The sequence below is a fragment of the Capra hircus genome, chromosome 27, assembly GCF_001704415.2.
Source record: "Capra hircus breed San Clemente chromosome 27, ASM170441v1, whole genome shotgun sequence".
Classification (NCBI taxonomy): Eukaryota; Metazoa; Chordata; class Mammalia; order Artiodactyla; family Bovidae; genus Capra; species Capra hircus.
Window position 1 is genome coordinate 22276968 of NC_030834.1, and position 22904 is coordinate 22299871.

At 39.7% G+C, this 22904-nt stretch overlaps 1 pseudogene; it reads left to right on the forward strand.

Moving 5' to 3' along the window:
- On the forward strand, nucleotides 255-1096 carry LOC102172236 (annotated as a pseudogene).

Here is a 22904-nt window from a genome sequence, read left to right on the forward strand (position 1 = left end):
GCTGGAAGATGGGCACGCCCCCTGTGATCACAACATCCTGAAAGAATCCATTCTTAGCCACTTGGTCCTGAGCTTGAAAGGAGGTGTCTAAGCGCTTCCTTTTAGGTTCCCATTAGATTTTATTTCAATAAGGTTGTTGCATCCCTTTCTCCTCCTCCCCACAAAAAAAAGAAAAAAAAAGGTCCATGGTTTTGCGGCCATAGAGGAGCCACCTGGCTGCAGCTTGGAAATCCAGGCATTTATCTCTCGGCACCATGGCTGCAGGCGCAAATGTGTAGGACATTCTAGAACTTGGGGATGAGAGAGGCACGGGGCTTCCGGGACCATCAGCAAGAAGTAGATTATCAAGCCAGACAAGAAAAAGCCCAAGAAGTCCTACGAAGCCCTGGCCTTCCAGAAGTCTGCGGACGTGAACCGGGAAGTCTACCCGCTGCTCTACTCTCACAAGAAGGATGTAGACCCACTGCTATCCAGTGACAGGGGCAAGGCCACCGCACCGTGAGGGCCAAGTTCCCCAAGAAGACGTGGCCCTGGTAGTGGATGCCATCCACCAACCAAGCCTGCAAGGATGGAGCCCATTCTTCCACTGGCGACAGGCAGCTGAGGAGGGCAAGGCTGTCCCCTTGCCCACGTTCCATAAGACTGGCGGTGCCCGTGCATTCAGAGCAGGAGTACCAGCTTTAGCTTCACCACGACGCTCAAACAGAGGCAGAAACTGGCCACCTTTTTGACCTCAGCCGCTGCTTCGGTCTCCCTTTTGTCGTTCGCCATGCCTGGGATGATCGCCAGCAGTTGACAGAGCCACCTGCAGAGGACTTGAAGGAGCGATATTACCACGTCTGAGCCAAGATGGACAACGTCCAGGCCGAGGTCTGGACAACACACAGACCTCAGGGTACCAGTGTTCGAAGCTTGGCACTGGCGACGGCGGAAGGAACAACTGAAGCAGTGCTGTAAGTTGTCAGTAAGCACGCGATGGCGGATGAGTACCCACTATATAAGCTGCTCCAGCTCTAGTCTCGGCAGAAGAAGCGTAGTCGGGAGCGCAGGAGGTCTTGATGGCCGCCGACCGGGCTGCCCAGCAACGTCCTCCTGACGCAGTCGCCTCACAAAAAAGGGGCCGAGAAGCCGGTTGTTCTGAGACTATGGGCATACTAGCAGATGGAGCTGCTAGAGTCCATGAAACAGACTATCAAGGCCTGGAACCAGTGCTGGGTGTGGAGCTGAGCCTGCAGGAGGGGTTGGTGCGCAGGCTCAGCGAGGCGCGGCCCGAGCTGGTGCAGGTGGACCAGCTCGAGCAGGATGGCGCCGCCCGTGAGGACGAGCCCCGGGCGCTGGCCCCGGCTGGGTGCTGCGAGGCTGCCACCCCAGCGTCGGTGCGGGCCCTGGCGGAGCCTGAACCTGGCCTGGAGCCTGATCCTAGCAAGGGCACCATCGTCTACTATCATCGCACCCATGCGTCCACGAGGAAGCGATGGGAATCATCTCCAGCTCCTCTTCTGTGAAGAAAACCGAGAAACCGTGAGAGGCCGCAAGAGGTGAGGCATGCGACTGTGTAGAGCTGGTGAGTCGGAAAAAAACAACCAAAATCCTTTTTACCTAAATGAGGATGAAGGGATTAACTTTCCACATCAAAGTATGAAATGCTTCTTCATGTCTATTTAAATCACCTATGTTTACATAAATATTTGCTTCTTTCAGTATGTAGTTTGTAGCATACTTTGTCAATGCAATCTCGTTTTTAAAGTTTTTTTTTACCCCTGAAGATAAAGAGTATCCTAAAGATTCGCAATGAATTTCGCAGGTTATTGTGTAACAGCGTTTATTACATTTCCTACTGAAGAATTTTATTCCCAAAGGAGAGAGAGCTAAAACTCTGGGGCAGAGTCGAAGGGAATATTTTTAAGTTCGAAGGTAAGGCTATAATACTTAGTACCTTAGTTTCATGTTCTGTTCCATAATAAGAGTCCATTCTGTTTTAATGTGTAAAAATTATGCTTTGAATTACCTTAAATTGCTTAATATTTTCCTTAAAATTCCTGACGTAATATTTAAACCCTAGGAAAATATACACAATTTGCAGTGATTTTTTTTTTTTTTTTGAGCAGTGATTTTTAAAGTGTGACTTTCTACATCCTAGTTCTTGGCTAAACTCCTCCAGAAGTATAAATTCCCACTTAAGATACATGGTGACTGTATTCTTGGGGAAGAGTCTAAACACAGATTCAAGGTGGCTTATTTCAGTTTTGCCAACCCTACCTGCCTACTAGGTCTTCAGTGTATATCACCTGTTTCTTCTTGGGCTCGAAAGAATCCTTAAGCTTTAAAAAGATTGTTTAATTGAAGTATAGTTGAGTTACAAAGTTGTATTGGCTTCAGGTGAAGAGTCCTAAAGCTTTGTGCGGAGAGATGGTATCAGGAAGAGCTTCAGGTGCTGTGTATACAATTTGTGACGCAGGCATCTCTCCTCCTCCTTGGCTGTGGGCAGCGTGTTAGCTGGTAATAAATTGAAATCTTCTGTAGATGATATCAGACGATAATGGTTGTTCCCTGTGCCAAACTTGCTTGTGTCATGTTCCGGTTGTTAGTTTGTGTGCTCTACTGTCTAGTCCTGTGGGACAGCTTTGTCCTTGATCAAGAACACCTGTCTCTCATGGTTCTTTTCTTGATGTGAACCTGTTCACCATTTACTCTGGACATTCTTGCTGTGATTTGTAATGTTTTGATTTTCCTTTTAATTTCCTTTTGTTTTAACCCCTACCTCACCATCCCTTCCCCTAGCAACAAAAGGCGAGGGCAGTTATTTTATACTGTGGAAACCCTTTCCTTGAATCTGTTGCCTTTGGTGGAAATCAAAACGTTTGAGTTCCCCAAAGTCTTAGGAGTTTGGAGAAAACAGCTAGAAATGAAAATATTTCAAAGCCACCTTTGTTTTTCTACCTTGCTGTAGACCTTACTTTAAGAAGTCCTCTGTTTAACATTTGCATGGTTAAAAACGAAGAACGTATAAGGAGAGAAAACAACCTGGTTTCATAACTCTGTTATATCCTGCTATAGCTTGTTTTTTCAGATATTCTTAGTATGTTTCCTGTTGGATTGCAAATTTCACGAAGGGACGCAGAATGCAAAATAAAGTTTTGTTTTTATTATTTGATACAATTTTACCAAAAACAATCTTACCAATTTCTGGGGGGATATGTGCCCACTTTTAATAGCTCATTGATCCTGAAAGATTATTTTAGAAACAAGGGGATCTAATTCAATGCTGGGAGATCTTAAAGTCAGCTTTTCCTTGGAAATGTGGAGACTGTTTTCCATGGCTGTCAGGACACAGTAGCAGCTATCATCAGGCCATGCTAGAATAGTGCAGTTACTTTTTACCTTGTTTTCATTATGATTTTATTGGGTTGACTGAAAACATTCGTTCAAGGTTTTCCATAAGATCTTATGGAAAAACCCAAGTGACCTTTTTGGCCAACCCTTACTTAGAAATCTCTCATGGGATAACTTCTATGTAATCAGAAATGTAGGCTCTTTAGCTTTTAAATGTAGCCTTTTAAAATGCTTTAGAACTTTAATTTGTAGTTTGTGAAATAGTGCTTGTAATGCTCATTAATGTTTTATAACTTCAGAAATCACCAAGTAGAAATTTCAAGATTCAGTTAAAAAAAAAAAAAAGATCTCAAGCTATTCTCCCTTACTAGAGTTAAAGATTGTAAAGAGATCTCACTTCTATAAGAAGCATTCTACAAACAATACCAAAATTTAGTATTTCCATTTATAGGCTGTCTAATGAGTTTATAATGTTAACATTATACTTAAAATTCATAATGTTTTCTTCCTGGCTTTTGATTTACATTATTATTTTACCATTTCTTGAATCTTCTAATATATTGATTTGATAACTTACAGAATTTTCAGCTTTGTGACTATTTCAACAAACCTTAGGGAATAAGTGAAAAGTGATGCCGTTATTTAGATGATTTATCCTAAAGTTTGTACCATTCAGTACAAAAAGCAAAAAGAAAAATATACTCAAGAAATAAAGACTTGCCAAAGGGATATCAGGGCTTCCCTGGTGGCTTAGAGGTTAAAGCATCTGCCTGGAATCTGGGAGACCCAGGTTCGATCCCTGGGTCAGGAAGATCCCCTGGAGAAGGAAATGGCAGCCCACTCCAGTACTCTTGCCTGGAGAAATCCCATGGAGGGAGGAGCCTGGTAGGCTATAGTCCATGGGGTCACAAAGAGTTGGACATGACTGAGTGACTTCACACCAAAGGGATATCAACACTAACTCTATTGTCCTATCTCCCAATCACTGTTTGCAGTCTGAAAATGATAAACTCTTATAACTAGATTCAAACTTTTGTTCTAATTTGGATAATTCTGTCATCAGAAAAAATATATAGACAACATTGCTTTAGAGACATTTATCATTGATAAGGGAATGTGAAAGCATCATTTGAATGAATCTGAATATTTTACAGTGATGTACAATCTGTTCGCTTTTCTTAAGTACAATGACTTAATCTCTTCACTCAGATTACCTTTATACTCAGTATTTGAAATACCATGTCTTCCTTAGGTAATTTGAAAAGGAGCACACATCAAGTGTGTAAATAGTTCAGTGACTATCCTTTATTTCAGTATCAAACAACTGTTTTCCATAGTATGTGTGTATAAATATATATATATATGTATGTGTATATGTTTTTAAAATTCTGTCTCAAAAAAAGACTTTCAAAACAGCTTGAAATATATATATACACACACAACATATATATATTATATACATATTAGGCTTCTCAGGTGGCTCAGTGGTGAAGAATCCACCTGCCAGTGGAGGAGATTTTGAAGGTGTGGGTTTGATCTCTGGGTCAGGGAGATCTTTTGGAGGAGGAAATGGTGACCTGCTCCAGTATTCTTGCCTGGAAAATTCCATGGACAGAAGAGCCTGGCAGGCTAGAGTCCATGGGGGTCACAAAGAACCAGACAGGACTGAGTTATTGAGCTCACACATACATTCATATTATATGTGCTTATAGATATAAATACACATAAATGTTTCAGGGTATTTTGAAAGTTTTTGAGACTGAATTTTAAAACCATATTTTCATGGCAATCTAGAGTAACTATGGACGTTCTAGGAGAATAAATAAAAGCACCTTGAGAATTTCATACTCATTAAAGATACTTTGCCAGCAAAGATCCGTATAGTCAAAGTTGTGGTTTTTCCAGTAGTCATGTATGGATGTGAGAATTGGACTATGAAGAAAGCTGAGTGCCGAAGAACTGATGCTTTTGAACTGTGTTGTTGGAGAAGACTGTTGAGAGTCCCTTGGACTGCAAGATCAAACCAGTCCATCCTAAAGGAAATCAGTCCTGAATATTCATTGGAAGGACTGATGATGAAGCTGAAACTTCAATCCTTTGGCCACCTGATGCGAAGAACTGACTCATTTGAAAAGATCCTGATGCTGGGAAAGATTGAAGGCAGGAGGAGAAGGGGACGACAGAGGATAGAATGGTTGGATAGTGTCACGGACTCAATGGACTTGAGTTTGAGTAAACTCTGGGAGTTGGTGATGGAGAGAGAGGCCTGGCGTGCTACAATCCATGGGATCGCCAAGAGCTGGACCTGACTGAGCAACTGAACTGAAAGTTACTATAGCATTTGAATACAAATTTTTAGTTACATAAAATATGTCTTTATATAGCTATTAAATTTGGGAGTTTCCCCTGGAGAAATGGCAACCCACACCAGTATTCTTGCCTGGAAAATCTCATGGACACAGGAGCTGGCAGGCTGCAGTCCATGGGATCACAAAACTGTTGGATACGATTTAGCAACTAAGCAACAACAATAAATTTTAAAAACATTACCAAAAAAGGTCCAGAAAGCTGTGTGTGAACATTTGGATTCTGATATTTGAAAATCACTCAAATCAACTCATATTAAGTTGTTCTGGGACTGCTTAGAAAAAAAAATGTACCATTTAAATATTTGAATTATAGGGAAATGAGTCTTCATTGAGACATAGTAAGCAGATTAAAATGTATCTGTTTTTTTAAAAAATATATTAGGTTAATTTTTTTAAAGGAAGGAGATGTTGTTAGGTTTAAATGTTCAGTGTATGTCTTGTCTTGACTCTTTATAAAAAGAAAAAGTCTGAAATGGGAAGTAAACACAGCATGTGTTAATTATAGTTCAGTAAAGTTGGGTAAAACCCCCCAGTACTATCCACTGTAAAAGATTTTTCAGAGGACGTTTCTTCACTTCTCTGGCCAATCTGGAGAAGCAGAGATGGAGCAGCCCTGAGTGTCTATCCCCTTTGGAGATGTTTCACACTGTCTATGGGGGTGGTTGCTGCACACACACAGTTCTGTTAGGGAAAAAAATGCTGCCTGAAAGAGGCCTGGGCCAGACCAGATCCTTCATGTTTCTTAGACTCCGTTGAAGGAGTAAAGCAAATACAATGACCCCTGGCTGGAACAGCCCTTGACCGAACTGTGACATAGCCGAGCTCCCTCTGCTTCCCTTTCGGAAGCGCTCCTTCCCCTTCCAGTCTCTGTGGCCTCATTTAGCCTCGTTGACCAGCTCTCACTCCACTCTCTTTCTTTGCCAAACTTTTCATTCTGAAACTTCTCATTGTCCTTAGTCTTGCATGCCTTCCTGGGTAGCTTAGTGTTTTAACTGAGACCAATAAAGGCAGCAGTGGTTAATCAATGGTTTCTTGTGACTATCCATTTTGAAAGTAAAAGCACTTTTAATTGTGCCATTTGAAGTCTAATTTAGTAAGTGGAAGATTACCAACATTTGGCCAGCAAACCACAGGACACAGCATCTGGGGCAGAACTTTTTCGAACCGTTGTCTCATTTTACCGCATGTCTGCTCAGGTCAGTGTGGGATGCACACAGCCTCACACATGCAGATACTTGCAAAGTTTTTGTTTTTGTTGAGTAAAGGGGGAAATCATTCACTTATTTTTTAGATGATGCTCACAGATTTCTACAAATCTGTAACTTTATATATTTAGCATGTATTCAGGGTAAGCAAACTTTGATAGAGACCTGTGATGTACCTTTCTTTGTGCTTTGATATTTTTATATTATGCATAAATAAGATAAAATAAGATATATTTGAAGTCTTTACCTTATACTAGGGACTATTGGCTCAGAGTATTGTACTTTGCAAAAGAGGATTTTGTTCTTATGATATTCCTAGTCTTCACATTACAGTTGACCCTTGAATAATGTTGGGGTTAGTGGCACTAACCACTGCTCCCCTTGCACAGTGGAAAATCAGTATATTGCTTTTGACTAGTTCACAGAAATGTAACTGTCAGTAACCTACTGTTGACCAGAAACCTTACTGATAAACATTTGATTAACACATATTTTGTATGTAATATGTATTATATGGACTTCCCTTGTGACTCAGCTAGTAAAGAATCCGCCTGGAATGCAGAAGACCTGGGTTCATTCCCTGGGTTGGGAAGATCCCCTGGAGAAGGGAAAGGCTACCCACTCTAGTATTCTGGCCTGGAGAATTCCATGGACTGTATAGTCTGTGGGGTCGCAAAGAGTTGGACACGACAGTGACTTTCACTTTCATGTGTTATATGGGCTTCCCAGGTGGTGCCAGTGGTAAAGAACTGGCCTGCCAATGCAGGAGACATAAGAGATGTGGGTTTGATCCCTGGGTTGGTAAGATCCCCTGGAGGGAAGGCATGGCAACCCTTGCCAGTATTCTTGTCTGGAGAAACCCATGGGCAGAGGAGCCTGCTGGGCTACAGTCCATGGGGTCACACAGAGTCAGACGTGACCGAAGCGAGTTAGCACACATGTATTATATATTCAATAATATGGCCTTCACTGGTGGCTCAGTGGTAAAGAATTTGCCTGCCAGAGCAGGAGACACAGGTTTGATCACTGGGTCAGAGAGATCCCCTGGAGAAGGAAGTGGGAGTCCACTCCGGTATTCTTACCTGAGAAATCCCATGGACAGAGGAACCTGGCAGAGCTGAGTCCATGGGGTCGTAAAGAGTCAGACATGACTAAACAACAGCAGCAACATTCAGTTCTATATCTTTTCATAAAGCTAGGGAAAAGAAAATGTTATTAAGAAAATCATAAGAGAAAATACATTTATAGCATGAACTATATTTATTTAACTTTATTTCATCTGTTTAAAGATGAAAGTGAATCATTTGTGTCTTAGTACCTTCCTCAGTATTGTCTTATGTGATAGAAAACAATGTGGATGTTATATGTATTACTAACAGCATCAAAGGTGAAAAGATGATGTCAAAGAGAGACTCATGTTTACTTACAGGTATAAAGATGTATACATTGATAGTTAAAGAAGAAGCAGTGTGATTGCTTGATGGTAGCCTAGTTCAGTGGATACGACTGCTTCACAGTAGTCTGAACTATACACTATGAATGAACCTTTATACAGTTTTTAGGGCAGGTAGTTTAGTAGTCATGTCTCTAAATGTATTAAATTTTTGTTACATTAAAGACAAAACACTGGTGCTGATAGGCTGATAGGCAGTCTCTCTGTTTACAAAAGAGAGAGGCATACTATATGGTAATGTAATTCTTCGAAAACAGTTATAAAATGTGGAAATACTAACCCGTTTAATGCAAGAGTCTTGAACATCTGGAGATTGTGGTATCTAAGGGGGATCCTGGAACCAGTCCTCGAAGGACACGGAAGGACAGCTACAGAATTCAAAAGTGAAGGTGTAGAAGGAGAAGTCGTTACTGGATTAAAAGTTAGAGGCAACAACCAAAGGCACAAGAAGAAGTAGAGAACTTTGGGAGGTAGAAAGTGGTGCAGAAGATGAAAGCATGCCAAAATTTGGAAGCTGAAGTCATTTGAAATGGCTGTAGCATACAGAAAACTAGAAGAGAGAGGGGTGAACCTGGAGGGCAACAGGAGCCAGGTTAGAAAATATTTAGTGAACTATGGAAAGATTTTCGACGATTAGTAGCATTTAGGGTTTTAAGTAGGAGAATAATGTGACCTTTATATTTGTTTTTTTAAAAACACTATTCTTGTTGTAGTGAAGCTAATGGATTGAGCTGGAACAATTCTGGATGCAAAGAAATGAGTTACAAGGATGTTCACGTAACTTAAATTATGGCTTGTGGCTATAGAACAACAAAAGAAAAGAAGTTTGTGATTTTGAGAAATGTTTAGGAGATAGAATACACTGGTAAAGAAGGAAGGTTGGAGAGTCAAGGATAATACCCAGTTTTCTTGCTTGAACAACCAAGTGAGTCACTTATTGAAAAATTGCAGAGGGCACTCAGCTTTTCAAAGAAACTTTATGTAAGGTTGACATGAGCATGAAACAATTTAAATGAAGAGGGGCATGGAGAATTTGGGTAGATTTATGGAGTGAGTTTTGGGGTGGTGGCATAATGTGAGAATTCTCAGTACATTGGTAATATTTGAATTGGTGAGAATGAAAAGAATGGGAAGTTAGTGTTTCTATAGTAGCATCTAAGGAGTGCTAAAAAATATGCAATTTAGGGAATTGTAGGAGAAGATATGGAGGAGGGCATGGCAACCCACTCCAGTATTCTTGCCTGCGGAATCCCATGGACCGAGGAGCCTGGCAGGCTACAGTCCGCAGGGTTGCAAGGAGTCGGACATGACTGAAGAGGCTGAGCATGCAGCCGGCGCAGAAGACAAACAGCAGTGTGCTGGCAAATAAAGAAACAAACTGATTCGTGGAGTTGTTGCCAATTTGCATGGGGTGAGCATCCCTGCTGTTATTTTTGAGCTACCACTGTTAAATCCTTGTGAAGCTGGGGAAAGGTGCACACAGTTGGCTCCCTTGAGTTGATGCCTGCTTGTTTCTTTATATCCCTGACCTAGAAGGAGAGGCAGAATGGGCGAATCATGAGCAGTGAGGGATTACAATCACTGCATTAAAAAAAAAATCCTTTCAAGGCTTTGATCATGAAAGGAGGAGAGAGATGGGGAGGATATACTTTGTTTGGGGTTGGAGGAAGAACTGAGGAGATGTAAATGCTAATGAGAAGAAGCCAGCAGGGAGAAGAGGCGATGCATGGTTGAAAAGTGAAGTTTCTAGAACTGGTTAGGTTTATGTGGAGTTGGAGAAAATGGGATTATAAACAGAAGATGAAGGTTTTGGATGCGAAGAGGGTAAGCTCTTCTCTCTCAAGCAGAGAGGCAGGAAGGGATAGACGCAAATGGGTTTGCATGTTTATTGCAAGAACTGTAGAAGTTATCTTCTGATATGTTGCATATCTTGCATCAAAATAAGTCAGATAAAATTTGAGGTTGACGAAATAGTAAATATAAGCTTATAAAAAATAAATGTATACCATTAAATATGTAAATGTACATCAGCTGTTTTCTTTGTTAGTGCTTCCCTGGTGGCTCAGATGGTAAAGCGTCTGCCTGCAGTGCGGGAGCCCCGGGTTCAATTCCTGAGTCGGGAAGATCCCCTGGAGAAGGAAATGGCAGTCCACTCCAGTAATCTTGCCTGGAAAATCCCATGGACAGAGGAGCCTGACAGGCTACAGTCCATGGGGTCGCATAGAGTCGGACACGACTGAGTGACTTCACTTTCACTTTTCACTTTCATATAAGATAAATTATTTGAGAAAAATAGTTATTTTTAAAAATTGAGGCTGATGGGAAAGGTGATGAGGATTGGAACTTTGAAGAGATGGCAAGTTGGAAACAAGAGTTGCTGTAAAGTGTTCCTTTGTTGAGGTCAGTGACTATAAATTAACAGAGGCACAAATTTTATGATAAGGAGAAAAATATAATGAGAGGGTGACCATGTGAATAGGTGGCTGAATGGAGCACAGTTGAAGGTTAGAGGAGATGAAATCACAGGACTATAAGGTCAGGCTTATGTATCAGTAATAAATTTGGATATGGAAGTCACTGATGATGATGCTGGAAATTAGGTAAAGAGAAAGCCCATTAGTTTTCAGTAAAAGGATGATATTGCTAAGGGGAATAAAGGGCACTGTGTGAGTAATACAAGTCTGGAAGTAGCAGCTTGGGGGTGGAATAACTCTAGGTGTAACTGGCTGACGAAAGGCGGTTGGTGTTCCTGTTGTATACAGGTAATGCAAACGCTTCAAGGCAGTTGAAATTTTTCAGAATGGGCGTGAACATGGGAATCAGATTCTGGTTAAATCTGTAAAGCAAAGGTAGTGGTCAGTTGAAGTAAGACTAATTGCTGGGTTCTGAAATTCAAATGATAGGTTTTTATAATTTTTTGGACTTTTTCTCCTTGTCTGAAGACTATAATTTTGGGTTTGGAACAATCTTAATGGATTTATCTTTTTAACATTAAAAAATGCACATATTCTATTTGAGGGTGGAATCCATACATCATTCTTTTTAATCCTTTGAATTAATACATTAATCTGCTGCTTTTGTGATGAAAGACTTTGGGGTGGGGTTGGGGACAAGCAGAACTAGGATTTCAAAGGCACTAGGTCCCTTGTGGAGAAGGACCGGTGTGAGGTGGTGTAATGCTACAGGAGGAGGCATTAGAATTGCTGAACACACATTTAGGTGTGATATGATTTACTCACATCTTGAGAAATGCTGGGCTGGAGGAAGCACAAGCTGGAATCAAGATTTCTGGGAGAAATATCAATAACCTCAGATATGCAGATGACACCACTCTTTTGGCAGAAAGTGAAGAAGAACTAAAGAGCCTCTTGATGAAAGTGAAAGAGGAGAGTGAAAAAGTTGGCTTAAGACTCAACATTCAGAAAACGAAGATCGTGGCATCTGGTCCCATCACTTCATGGCAAATAGATGGGGAAACAGTGGACACAGTAGCTGACTTTATTCTTTTGGGCTCCAAAATCACTGCAGATGGTGATTGCAGCCATGAAATTAAAAGACACTTACTCCTTGGAAGGAAAGTTATGACCAAACTAGACAGCATATTAAAAAGCAGAGACATTACTTTGTTAACAGAGGTTCGTCTAGTCAAGGCTGTGGTTTTTCCAGTGGTCATGTGTGGATGTGAGAGTTGGACCATGAAGAAAGCCGAGTGCCGAAGAATTGATGCTTTTGAACTGTGGTGTTGGAGAAGACTCGAGTCCCTTGGACAGCAAGGAGATCCAACCAGTCCATCCTAAAGGAGATCAGTTCTAGGTGTTCATTGGAGGAACTGATGTTGAAGCTGAAACTCCCAATACTTTCACCACCTGATGCCAAGAACTGACTCATTTGAAAAGACCCTGATGCTGGGAAGAATTGAGGGCAGGAGGAGAAGGGGATGACAGAGGATGAGATGGTTGGATGGTATCACCAACTCAATGGACATGGGTTTGGGCAGACTCCAGGAGTTGGTGATGGACAGGGAGGCTTGGCATGCTGCAGTTCTTGGAGTCACAAAGAGTCAGACACGACTGAGGGAGTGAACTGAACTGAAGACCTATGTAAGCTTTAGGTGTGAGAGAATGAACAGAGGTGTTCAAAGACTGGCTGTTCTCTGTTTCTTAGTTATTTCTAAATTTTAGCCTCTGGTGTCTCGTAGCATTTAGTATCTTCACTTTCAGTTCAGTTCAGTTGCTCAGTCATGTCCGACTCTTTGTGACCCCATGGACTGCAGCACGCCAAGCCTTCCTGTCCATTACCAATCCCCAGAGTTACTCAAACTCATGTCCATTGAGTCTGTGATGCCATCCAGCCATCTCATCCTGTGTTGTCCCCTTCTTCTCCTGCCTTCAATCTTTCCATTTTAGTGGGCTACTAAAGAGATGCATAGTTTTTATTAAAGCTATAATCTGTTTATCTCTTCAGACACACACCTCATTTTCTTGTTTATCACTGCCCTCCAGAAGAAAATGGCACCTGTTAACATCAAATGAATTCATAATGCATCAAGCTCTTACATAAATTAGTTAATAATACTGGTTACAAAAGGTTCTACCTTTAAAAAGCATTTGAGAAGACTGTCAATGCCCTTGCACATTTTACGTAAACTTTATGAGCTGCTTTATTTAATATACCGTAGTGGAGAACAAATGAACAATTAAGCAAAATCAGTTTCCTAAAGAAGTGCTTTCACCTGGTAAAAATGATTTTTAGGATGCAGATGGAGGTTTAGATCGTTCCTACATAAGGTAGTTTATATCCTCTGCACTGTGTGATAATGCATGTACTCTCACTAATGACGGAGACAGCCCAGAGACACGGGAGCATGCCGTGTGCATGGTTTTGTAGGGTTGCATGTGCAGTGGTGCATATCTAGAATGCCATGTCTGTGGAAGGGATGAGGCCTTTGATTGTACACAGAAGAGAACAGGAAACAAGAACACAAGAAAGGTGAAATGTGTTTAAAATGCATTTTATTTTTAAATAATTAAAAAATTAAACAGCACAAGAATATAACTTTATTTACCCGATACATTATAATCCCATAAGTTTGGGTTGTATTTATTTAATGATTTTGATTTTTTTAATATAAATTTATTTTAATTGGAGGTTAATTACTTTACAATATTGTATTGGTTTTGCCATACAACAACTTGAATCCGCCGCAGGTATACACGTGTTCTCCATCCTGAACCCCCCTCCCTCCTCTCTCCCTGTACCATCCCTCTGGGTCATCCCAGTGCACCATCCCCAAGCATCCAATATCATGCGTCAAACCTGGACTGGCGATTTGTTTCATATATGATATTATACATGTTTCAATGCCATTTTCCCAAATCATCCCACCCTCTCCCTCTCCCAGAGAGTCCAAAAGACTATACATCTGTGTTTCTTTTGCTGTCTCACATACAGGATTATCATTACCATCTTTCTAAATTCCATATACATGTGTTAGTATACTGTCTTGGTGTTTTTCTTTCTGGCTTACTTCACTCTGTGTAATAGGCTCCAGTTTCGTCCACCTCGTTAAAACTGATTCAAATGTATTCTTTTTAATGGCTGAGTAATACTCCATTGTGTATATGTACCACAGCTTTCTTATCCGTTCATCTGCTGGTGGACATCTAGGTTGCTTCCATGTCCTGGCTATTATAAACAGTGCTGCGATGAACATTGGGGTACACGTGTCTCGTTCAATTCTGGTTTCCTCAGTGATTTTTGATATTTTAATATTTAAAGCTAGCTCAAGTTTCAAAATAATCTCAGTTCATAATTTCAAGTACATGCAGCACCCAGAAGTGTCCAGCACAAAAGAAATAACTACTGTCAGCTCTTCTTTTTGTTATTATTACTTATAAACTCAAAACAAGCATTCATACAACTTTGTACCTAATGGCATACTGAAGGTTGAACAGTAGGAAAGTTAATAATACATACTTTTAAAACTTTCAGTATATATATATTTTAAAATAAATTTATTTTAATTGGAGGTTAATTACTTTACAATATTGTATTGGTTTTGCCATACATTAACATGAATCCGCCACAGGTATACACATGTTCCCCATCCTGAACCCTATTTTAATATGCTTCAGTTCAGTTCAGTTCAGTCGCTCAGTTGTGTCTGACTCCTTGTGACCCCATGAATTGCAGCACGCCAGGCCTCCCTGTCCATCACCAACTCCCGGAGTTCACTCAGACTCACGTCCATCGAGTCAGTGATGCCATCCAGCCATCTCATCCTCTGTCGTCCCCTTCTCCTCCTGCCCCCACTCCCCCCCAGCATCAGAGTCTTTTCCAGTGAGTCAGCTCTTCGCATGAGGTGGCCAAAGTACTGGAGTTTCAGCTTTAGCATCATTCCTTCCAAAGAAATCCCAGGGTTGATCTCCTTCAGAATGGACTGGTTGGATCTCCTTGCAGTCCAAGGGACTCTCAAGAGTCTTCTCCAACACCATACTTCAAAAGCATCAATTCTTCGGCGCTCAGCTTTCTTCACAGTCCAACTCTCACATCCATACATGACCACAGGTAAAACCATAGCCTTGGCTAGATGGACTTTAGTCGGCAAAGTAATGTCTCTGCTTTTGAGTATGCTATCTAGGTTGGTCATAACTTTTCTTGCAAGGAGTAAGCGTCTTTTAGTTTCATGGCTGCAGTCACCATCTGCAGTGATTTTGGAGCCCCCCAAAATGAAGTCTGACACTGTTTCCACTGTTTCCCCATCTATTTCCCATGCTTAGAACAGTCTTATCACCTTTTGCGTTATTGACCTTTGAGTGGTGCAACTCTCCTTTTAATGTGTCTTCCTGATCAAATGACACAGTAAATTCATTGAAGGCAAAAGTGTAGGTTTTATTTCCATTTCTGCATCTGTTTTAACATATGATACATAAATGAGACTCAATACATTTAGTAGTATTCTCAATATGTGGTTGAATGGAGGCCCTGCAGATAAAAGGAAATTGAAAGGTGTAGACACTGAAATATTTGCTATCATTTAAAAATAAATATGAAGTGAAATTGTAATATTATTTGAGTCTTAGAGACTTGACATAATAATCCGAAGACTTTGTTATTCTTCTGTGTATTTATTTTAGGGCAGTTCTGCAGTGCGGCTTCTGGGCCTTTGAAATCTCTTTTGAAACAATCACTTTCATCCTCCTTTCCTATAGATTAGAGTTCTTAGTTGTAAATAACAGAATCCATTCTATTTTAAATAGAAAAAGAATTTTACTAAAAGCATGTTATAGACCTCACAAACAACATTCATAATGTACTTAACATTTTCTCTAAAACATATTACAATATTCAAACAAAATTATAAAATGAAATAAAAAAGCAGAGTAAAAGTCTTCTTTTACTCACTTTTCAATACACTATAATGTCAGAAAATTTTTAATTCAATTAAAAATTAAATCTGTATTACAGATTTTTTAAAAAAGTGATTGATGCCTTTATAATATGTTAATATTCTTCTTTAGAAATTGAAAACTTATACCTGTATATTAATTTGTCATAATAATGGATAATAACATTACAGTTTCTGTTTTCAAGCCTTAGCTTTGGAAAATTTGTCACTGACTTCATAAAAATGGATTTCTCTGCATATTTATATTCAATAATTATTGTGTAAGATTTATTGATCTAACTTATAACATTAAAAACCAATTTTTATAATTTTAGCTTTGAATTAGTCACAAGACAACAGATATGCAAATATGTATAAATAATACATTTATTTTTAAGTATGAGAGCCTTGACATCTAAAAAAAACTAGGCTGTTTAACCTGGTTAAACATTTTCACCTGTCGTTTTCACCTCTGACAGAGAAACTATAAGAATGCTGCATTTTTATAAAGAATTAAATTGGAGTTCATGGATCTAGGAAGACTTATACAAGTAAACTGTTTGATACTGAAATGTAGTATTGATAAAAAAATTTTGATTTTTTGATTGATTGAAGAATTTATTAAAAAAATTCTTTATTCAGAAATTTTCCACACTGTTTTTGTTGATTGGGAAAGAAAGAATTTTACTGTGTTGATTATTGAATATTAAAATTATTTTATAGTTTAATCTGACACTGAAATAAGGGACCAGGTTCAAATCCTCCTTTCGGTTATATAAGATCATTGTTACAAAATCAAGGACACGTCCCTTAATCTCAGTAAGCCTCATTTTCCTCATCTGCAAAATCTATATTTTTCAGGATTGATTACGCTTTACCCAAAGTAGTTAGTAGCTGGAAAAGAACAAGCAAAACCTAAAGTCTGTAGAAGGAAGGAGATTAATAAAGGTCAGAGAGGAAATAAGGTACTTAGCCCAGTATCAGAATAGCACATAGGTGATACCTTATAAGTAAATAACAGTTGACATGCCTGCATATTTTTCTGGTTTGTATACTTAATTTCTGCTTATGAAGGAAAACAAAGTATTAGAAATTTTTGTTTTTCATGATCATGTTCATGTTCATACTGAGCAGATAACACATTGAAAGAAGAATTCATGGGACTGCACTGAATTCACTGACATATGCATGTACGCACATACAGGAGCCTGGAATTCCCAGTCTACACCCTTGCCTGCTCTGAACTGATGTATGACTTAAGGCGTTGACTACCTCCACCCCATATAACTCTGGAAAGCCCTGCGTCTGTCTCAGTTCTGTGCTTGGGATCACTGGAAAACTGTTTGCACCAGTCTCAAAGAAGCAGCGTTTTTGGATCCAGATTTGTTGCAGATGCCTATTTATTGTTCCCAGACACAGAAAAATTACGAATGCAACGATCAGTGTACCTTAAAGATTTGGTATGTTTGGATAATGAAAAAAATAAGAGTTGATTAGACAAGCAGAGGAACTGTGTTTTCAGTTATAACTAACATCTACTTATCTTCAAGAAGAATGACTTTATTCTTCCGTTTTGGAATTTTGACCTCCTAAAGAAAGAGTGCATATAAGCATAATTTTGGAAGTTTAAAAAGCCTGGGCCAAGTTTCAAATATTTTTTCTCATAATTTGAGAGTAGCAACAACTTGCTTATTCCAGCATTCAGTGCTCATTAATTATTCAAAATGAAGTCTGTATAGTGCTTTCTTAACTACTTAAGTGGTATGGGAAGATGTGGCTTCCTCTTTTTCTTTTTTTAAATCCAGTCAACAGCTGTTCAGGTGTAGTAATTTCCATAAGCTTTCCTCGGTGAGTTGCTAAACACATAGAAGTGCAAATGACTGTATTAATATATGTCAAAAAATATCAAACCAAAAATGTTGCTTCAGTCTCTGATCCTTTCTGGATAAATTTATCATTAAACAGACTACACAATAGAGTATCAGCTATCAGTTTCTTATTTAAAACAAAGATTTATGTTTGGATTCTTCAAGTTTCCATCTGGAGGGTGTTGAAGGCCCCTGGCCAATTTTTATACTGAGTTATCTTTTGTTTACATTTCTGAACTTTTCTACGAATGATCAGCCAAGTTTAGAAATATTGCCTTTTGTTTTCAAGTATTTTTCTTGATAAAATCTCAGGAAATGCATTGATCAATAAGGGAAGCACATAAGAACACAGGGCGAAGCTCTGTGGTGCCAAAGTAAAATTTAATGCACAGAAGCTAATGTGAGTAAATGTAGCAACTAGATCTTTCAGTCAGAGCACTTGCCCATGGTTTCTCTGGTGGATTGGGCTTTCTGACAGCATGGTGGCATCAGGTTGGACCTTCTTATATGGCAACTCACGGCTGCAAGGATAAGTGCTCCAGTGAGCAAAGAGGAAGCAACAGCATCTTTTATGACCTAGCTTTGGAAGTCACATAGTGTCACTTTTGCTGTATTCTATTGATGCTATTATATTAAAGCCAACCTAGATTCAAACGGAGGGGTTATAGATTTCACCTGTTAATGGAATAAGTTGTCAAAAAATTGTTGATGTGTTTAAAACTGCTGCAAGCAGAATATATATCAGCAAGTGGTCATAGGCATAATAAATTAACTTGCCTTGTCAATGTTGTAATTTGAATAAGAAGCCAGACATGGCATTGCAGCATAGACATAAAGATGGGTACATGCAGGGGTAGCCTTTCAGTGAATTGAGTTCTGATCACATTCTTACTGATGCAGAAAACTGGAGGTCAGAAAATAGTTCAGAGAAGAGGAAAAGAAACTCTGAATATGGTTAAATTATAGAACCTGTCAACAAAGTTTTAAGGGGAATAGAGATTTTCAATAGGAAACAAAATTTCCTGGGAGTTTTAATAGGGTAGATGATGTGGGAGAGTTGAGTCCTTATCTAGCTCACAGTGGAGTAGACCTTTCAAAGAGCCTGTTTCCAAACAGTATCATATTTAAGTTACAATCGGGAATTTAGTGACTACTGTGAAATTAATTTTCTTAATTTGAATTAATTTTGTGATTATTTAAAAATTATTTTAGGTTTTATGTGTATAAACTTATCAGGTTTATATTTATCTTTTAAATTGGTCATTATAATAAAAAGAGGTTGAGATAGAGATTCTTTGGAGTAACTAAATTTTCCTGGGATGTATCACATTCTTCCTAATATTCAGCTTCAGTCATCGATGCTTTCTGTAATTGGTTTAAAAAGCATTCATTCTTAAATCCAATGTTCTGCATATTACTCTAATTTTTCTTGCTAAAATTATCAAGACTGGGTTTCCACTGACTAGAAAACAGTCATGTGTTAATGTTTTTAACCTCTTCAAGTTTAGGGTATTTAAACTCATATGAAAATATTATGGAAACATTAAGAATGAGTATGGGGCTGTATCTAAGCTAGATACACCCTTGAGAATAGATGGTATAAAGCAAGGTTGTCATATGCATCCTTAAGAGCAACCATGTAACTTTGGACATTTATTTAAGAAAACAGTCCTTATCAAATCACTGATCAAATTCAGTGCTTTTTCAGAATTCAGTTGATAAAGTTTTAAATGATAGCAAAACTATAGTCTTGTGAAAGTCTCCTAACTCAAGTTCTTCAAATGAATCTTTATAAGCATACAAAATTGTAAACTGTGATTTTATAAGGCAGAGATATTTAGTTTCTCAGAATCGAATGGAAGGGTATAACCACTTACATCTAATGATTCCCTTAATTATTAATAGGGATTGATAATTTCTAAAAGAGCATGATTTAGAATTTTTTGTGCACACTTCCTTTAGTAATAGCTATGTTAGGGCAGTGGCCACCAGAGGGCAGTCAATATGCCTATAATAGGAAGTAATTAACTAAGGTGTCAAGTCTCAAGTACTTTATTGTATAGTTTTTGCATGGCTTGTATTTTAGATTAATTGGAAACATTTTATATTATACAGCAATTTAAAGTACAGATATTATCAATGTTTATGGTCAAAATTGTATGTGATATTAATAATAAACATAAGTAGTGTTTATAGAACAGTCTCTTTTACCTGTTGGCTGTGATGCTAAATATTTTCAATATATAGCACCTTGTTTTAAATCTCACAACAAATTTATAAGATGAACCATTATTTATACTCATTTTGTTGTGTAAGAAACCAAGGCTTATTGTTACTAATCAAAGCCTAATATGTGGCAGTGTAGGAGATGTGGATTTGATCCCTGGGTGGGGAAGACCCCCCGGAGGAGAACTTGGCAGCCCGTTCTAGTATTCTTGCCTGGAGAGTCCCATGGGCGGAGGAGCCTGGCTACAGGGCTCAGACCATGGGGTCACGACAGTCGGACACGAGTGAGCACAGCACAGGACACGTTTAAGCCAGCATTTTAAGTGTTTCTCTCTCTCTCTCTCTTTTTTTTGTTTTTTTTTGAGGAGGAGGAGGTGGGAGATGGGTTTATATGCTTAGAAGCTGTATGCTTAATAAGTTAATAAGATTATGAGAAAAGCGAGATGGCTGATTCTGAGTTGGTACAGAAAGTAAAACTTAGAAAAGTGAGCTCTTTAGTTTGTAAAGAAAACAAAGGATGTAATACAACAGTTTATGCAAAGGAAAAAAAATACAGAGTAGTAGTACATTTGCTTCAAGATTATTATTGGTGATAAGTTTAAAAAGTTTAATCTCAAGAGTCTAATAAATCTCACTAAAATGACTGCTACTTTGCTGTTTATTATGGGCTGAGTTGTATCCCCTAAAAACCCGTATGTTGCAATCTGAACCCTTAGTACCTTAAAATAGAGCTCTGTTTAGAAATAGGGACTTTAAGGAGGTGATTAATTTGAAATGAGGTCATTATGGTGGCCTTTCATCCAACTTGACCATAGGAAGAGGAAATTTGGACACAGATAGGGACAGAGGACGGAGAAGGCAATGGCATCCCACTCCAGTACTCTTGCCTGGAAAATCCCATGGATGGAGGAGCCTGGTGGGCTGCAGTCCATGGGGTCACTAAGAGTCGGACATGACTGAGTGACTTCACTTTGACTTTTCACTTTTATGCATTGGAGAAGGAAATGGCAACCCACTCCAGTGTTCTTGCCTGGAGAATCCCAGGGACAGGGGAGCCTCATGGGCTGCCATCTGTGGGGTCGCACAGAGTCGGACACAACTGAAGCAACTTAGCAGCAGCAGCAGAGACAGAGGAATGACCCCTGAAGGGAGAAGGGAGAAGACAGCCAGCTACAAGCCGAGGACAGAGGCGTTAGGAGAAGTCAGCCCTCCCAACACGTTGACCTCAGACCTCCAGACTCCAGGATTGGGAGAAGATACATAGCTGTTATTTAAGCCACCTGAGCGCGTGGTACTTTGCCATGTCAGCCCAAAGCACTAATACGGTATATTTTCCATAAAGAACAACAGTGGGGTGAAGGCTCACCCAGTGAAGTATGTTCGCTTCTCAATACTGTCCTGCTTTCTGACTGTCCATATAGGTCCCTGTTTCCAGTATCCAAAGTCGAACCAATAAAACAGTTTGCATTGATGGGGTAGAGGGACAACAATGAAAAAGAGAGGGACAGCTGTTTATGTGAAAGAACGTTGAACCGGAGCTTTTTCAGTTGCTCTTTCTGCCGAGGTCTCTGGGCACAGTACTGCATTGTAAAGTGAGGTGCAGGACCCCCTGCAGAACTTTGAAAGGAGGTTTCCTAACTGGCTTTGCTATCACAGCTGATCACTGACTCATGGCTTTTTTAAATCGATTTTGAGGAAGGAATGGGAGTTTGAAGAAGGCTTTAGAGAGCTCTGACAGTGTACTGGGACTTCCCAGGTGGTGCCAGTGGTAAAGAATCCGCCTGCCAAGGCAGGAGTCTTAAGAGATGTGGTCCTTGGGTTGGGAGGATCCCTGGGGAAGGAAATGGCAGCCTACTCCAGTATTCTTGCTGGGAGAATCCCATGGACCGAGGAGCCGGGTGGACTATGGTCCATGGGGTCGCAAAGAGTCAGACTGAAGTGACTTAACGTGGCAGTGTGCTGAGTATCAGATCCTTTCAGCTCAAGCTCAGGGCATGGGACTTAATGGGGACACTCAGGAAGTCTGATGCCCGTCCCCTGAGCTTGGAGGTCACAATAAATTGATGTTTGACTCATGCTTCAGCAATCTAAAAGGCGAGGAAATGTGATTGGGTGGTTGTTCTGATGGCAGGGGGAAGAGTTTCCTGTTAACATAGAGCTCGTCAGAGCAAGTCAAGGATGCTTTTGCTGTTTCTTATGCACCTGGCACCAGGGCCACATATGTGAAATACGTGGAATAGAACCTTCTTATATCCTGTGTAAGAGAGCAGCCTTGAAAAGCAAAAGAACCAAGCAGAAAAAAAAAAGTTAGGAGTACCACCAGGTATCCAGGATCTGAGAAAGCATGTGTGTGTGGCCACTCGGAGTAGAGATGCACGGATCAAGAAACCTTCAGATGAGTGACCTCCCCTGAGGCGAGCAACCACTTTGAAGGTCCCAGGGCTGGACGGCATCAGCGTAGATCACTGTGACATCCAGAAAAGCCAAGTGAGAGAGTCCACCACTGTTCTGCCTCACTCTGTTCCTTCTCACTCCCTCCTGCAGCATCGGAACCGTCATGAATAAAAACTGAGAAAAGAGTGAGAAGGAGAAATTGACTGAATGTGCCCTGCTTTTCTGCTTCATGAACGAGCTACATGCTTAAATGAAATTACAACTTACTAGCTATTAGATGAAATCGAACGTTCCAGTTACTGAACTGCTTCTGTGTTTTGTGACCATAGTGACAGGAAGAGCTTTTATTGCCCCAGTTTTTATTTTGTGGTATGAGGAAATGGGGAAACCACCTGAGTTTGTTTTCTGGTTATACTCCACTAGTCTCTTTTACTAAATATGACAGCTATTGCAATTTATGATATTTATGCAAAATAATAGAAGTCAGAAATTTCAGATATATAAATTGACCTAAAGAAGATGATATTCAGTATGAATAATTGGTGCCTCATATAATGTTGAGCTTATGCATTATTTTAATGTGTATTTGAGGTGTTTTTAAATTATCTGGGATCTTATGGATTAGGGAAATTCTCGATAAAAGAGTATTTCTTTAGGTTTCATTTAGTA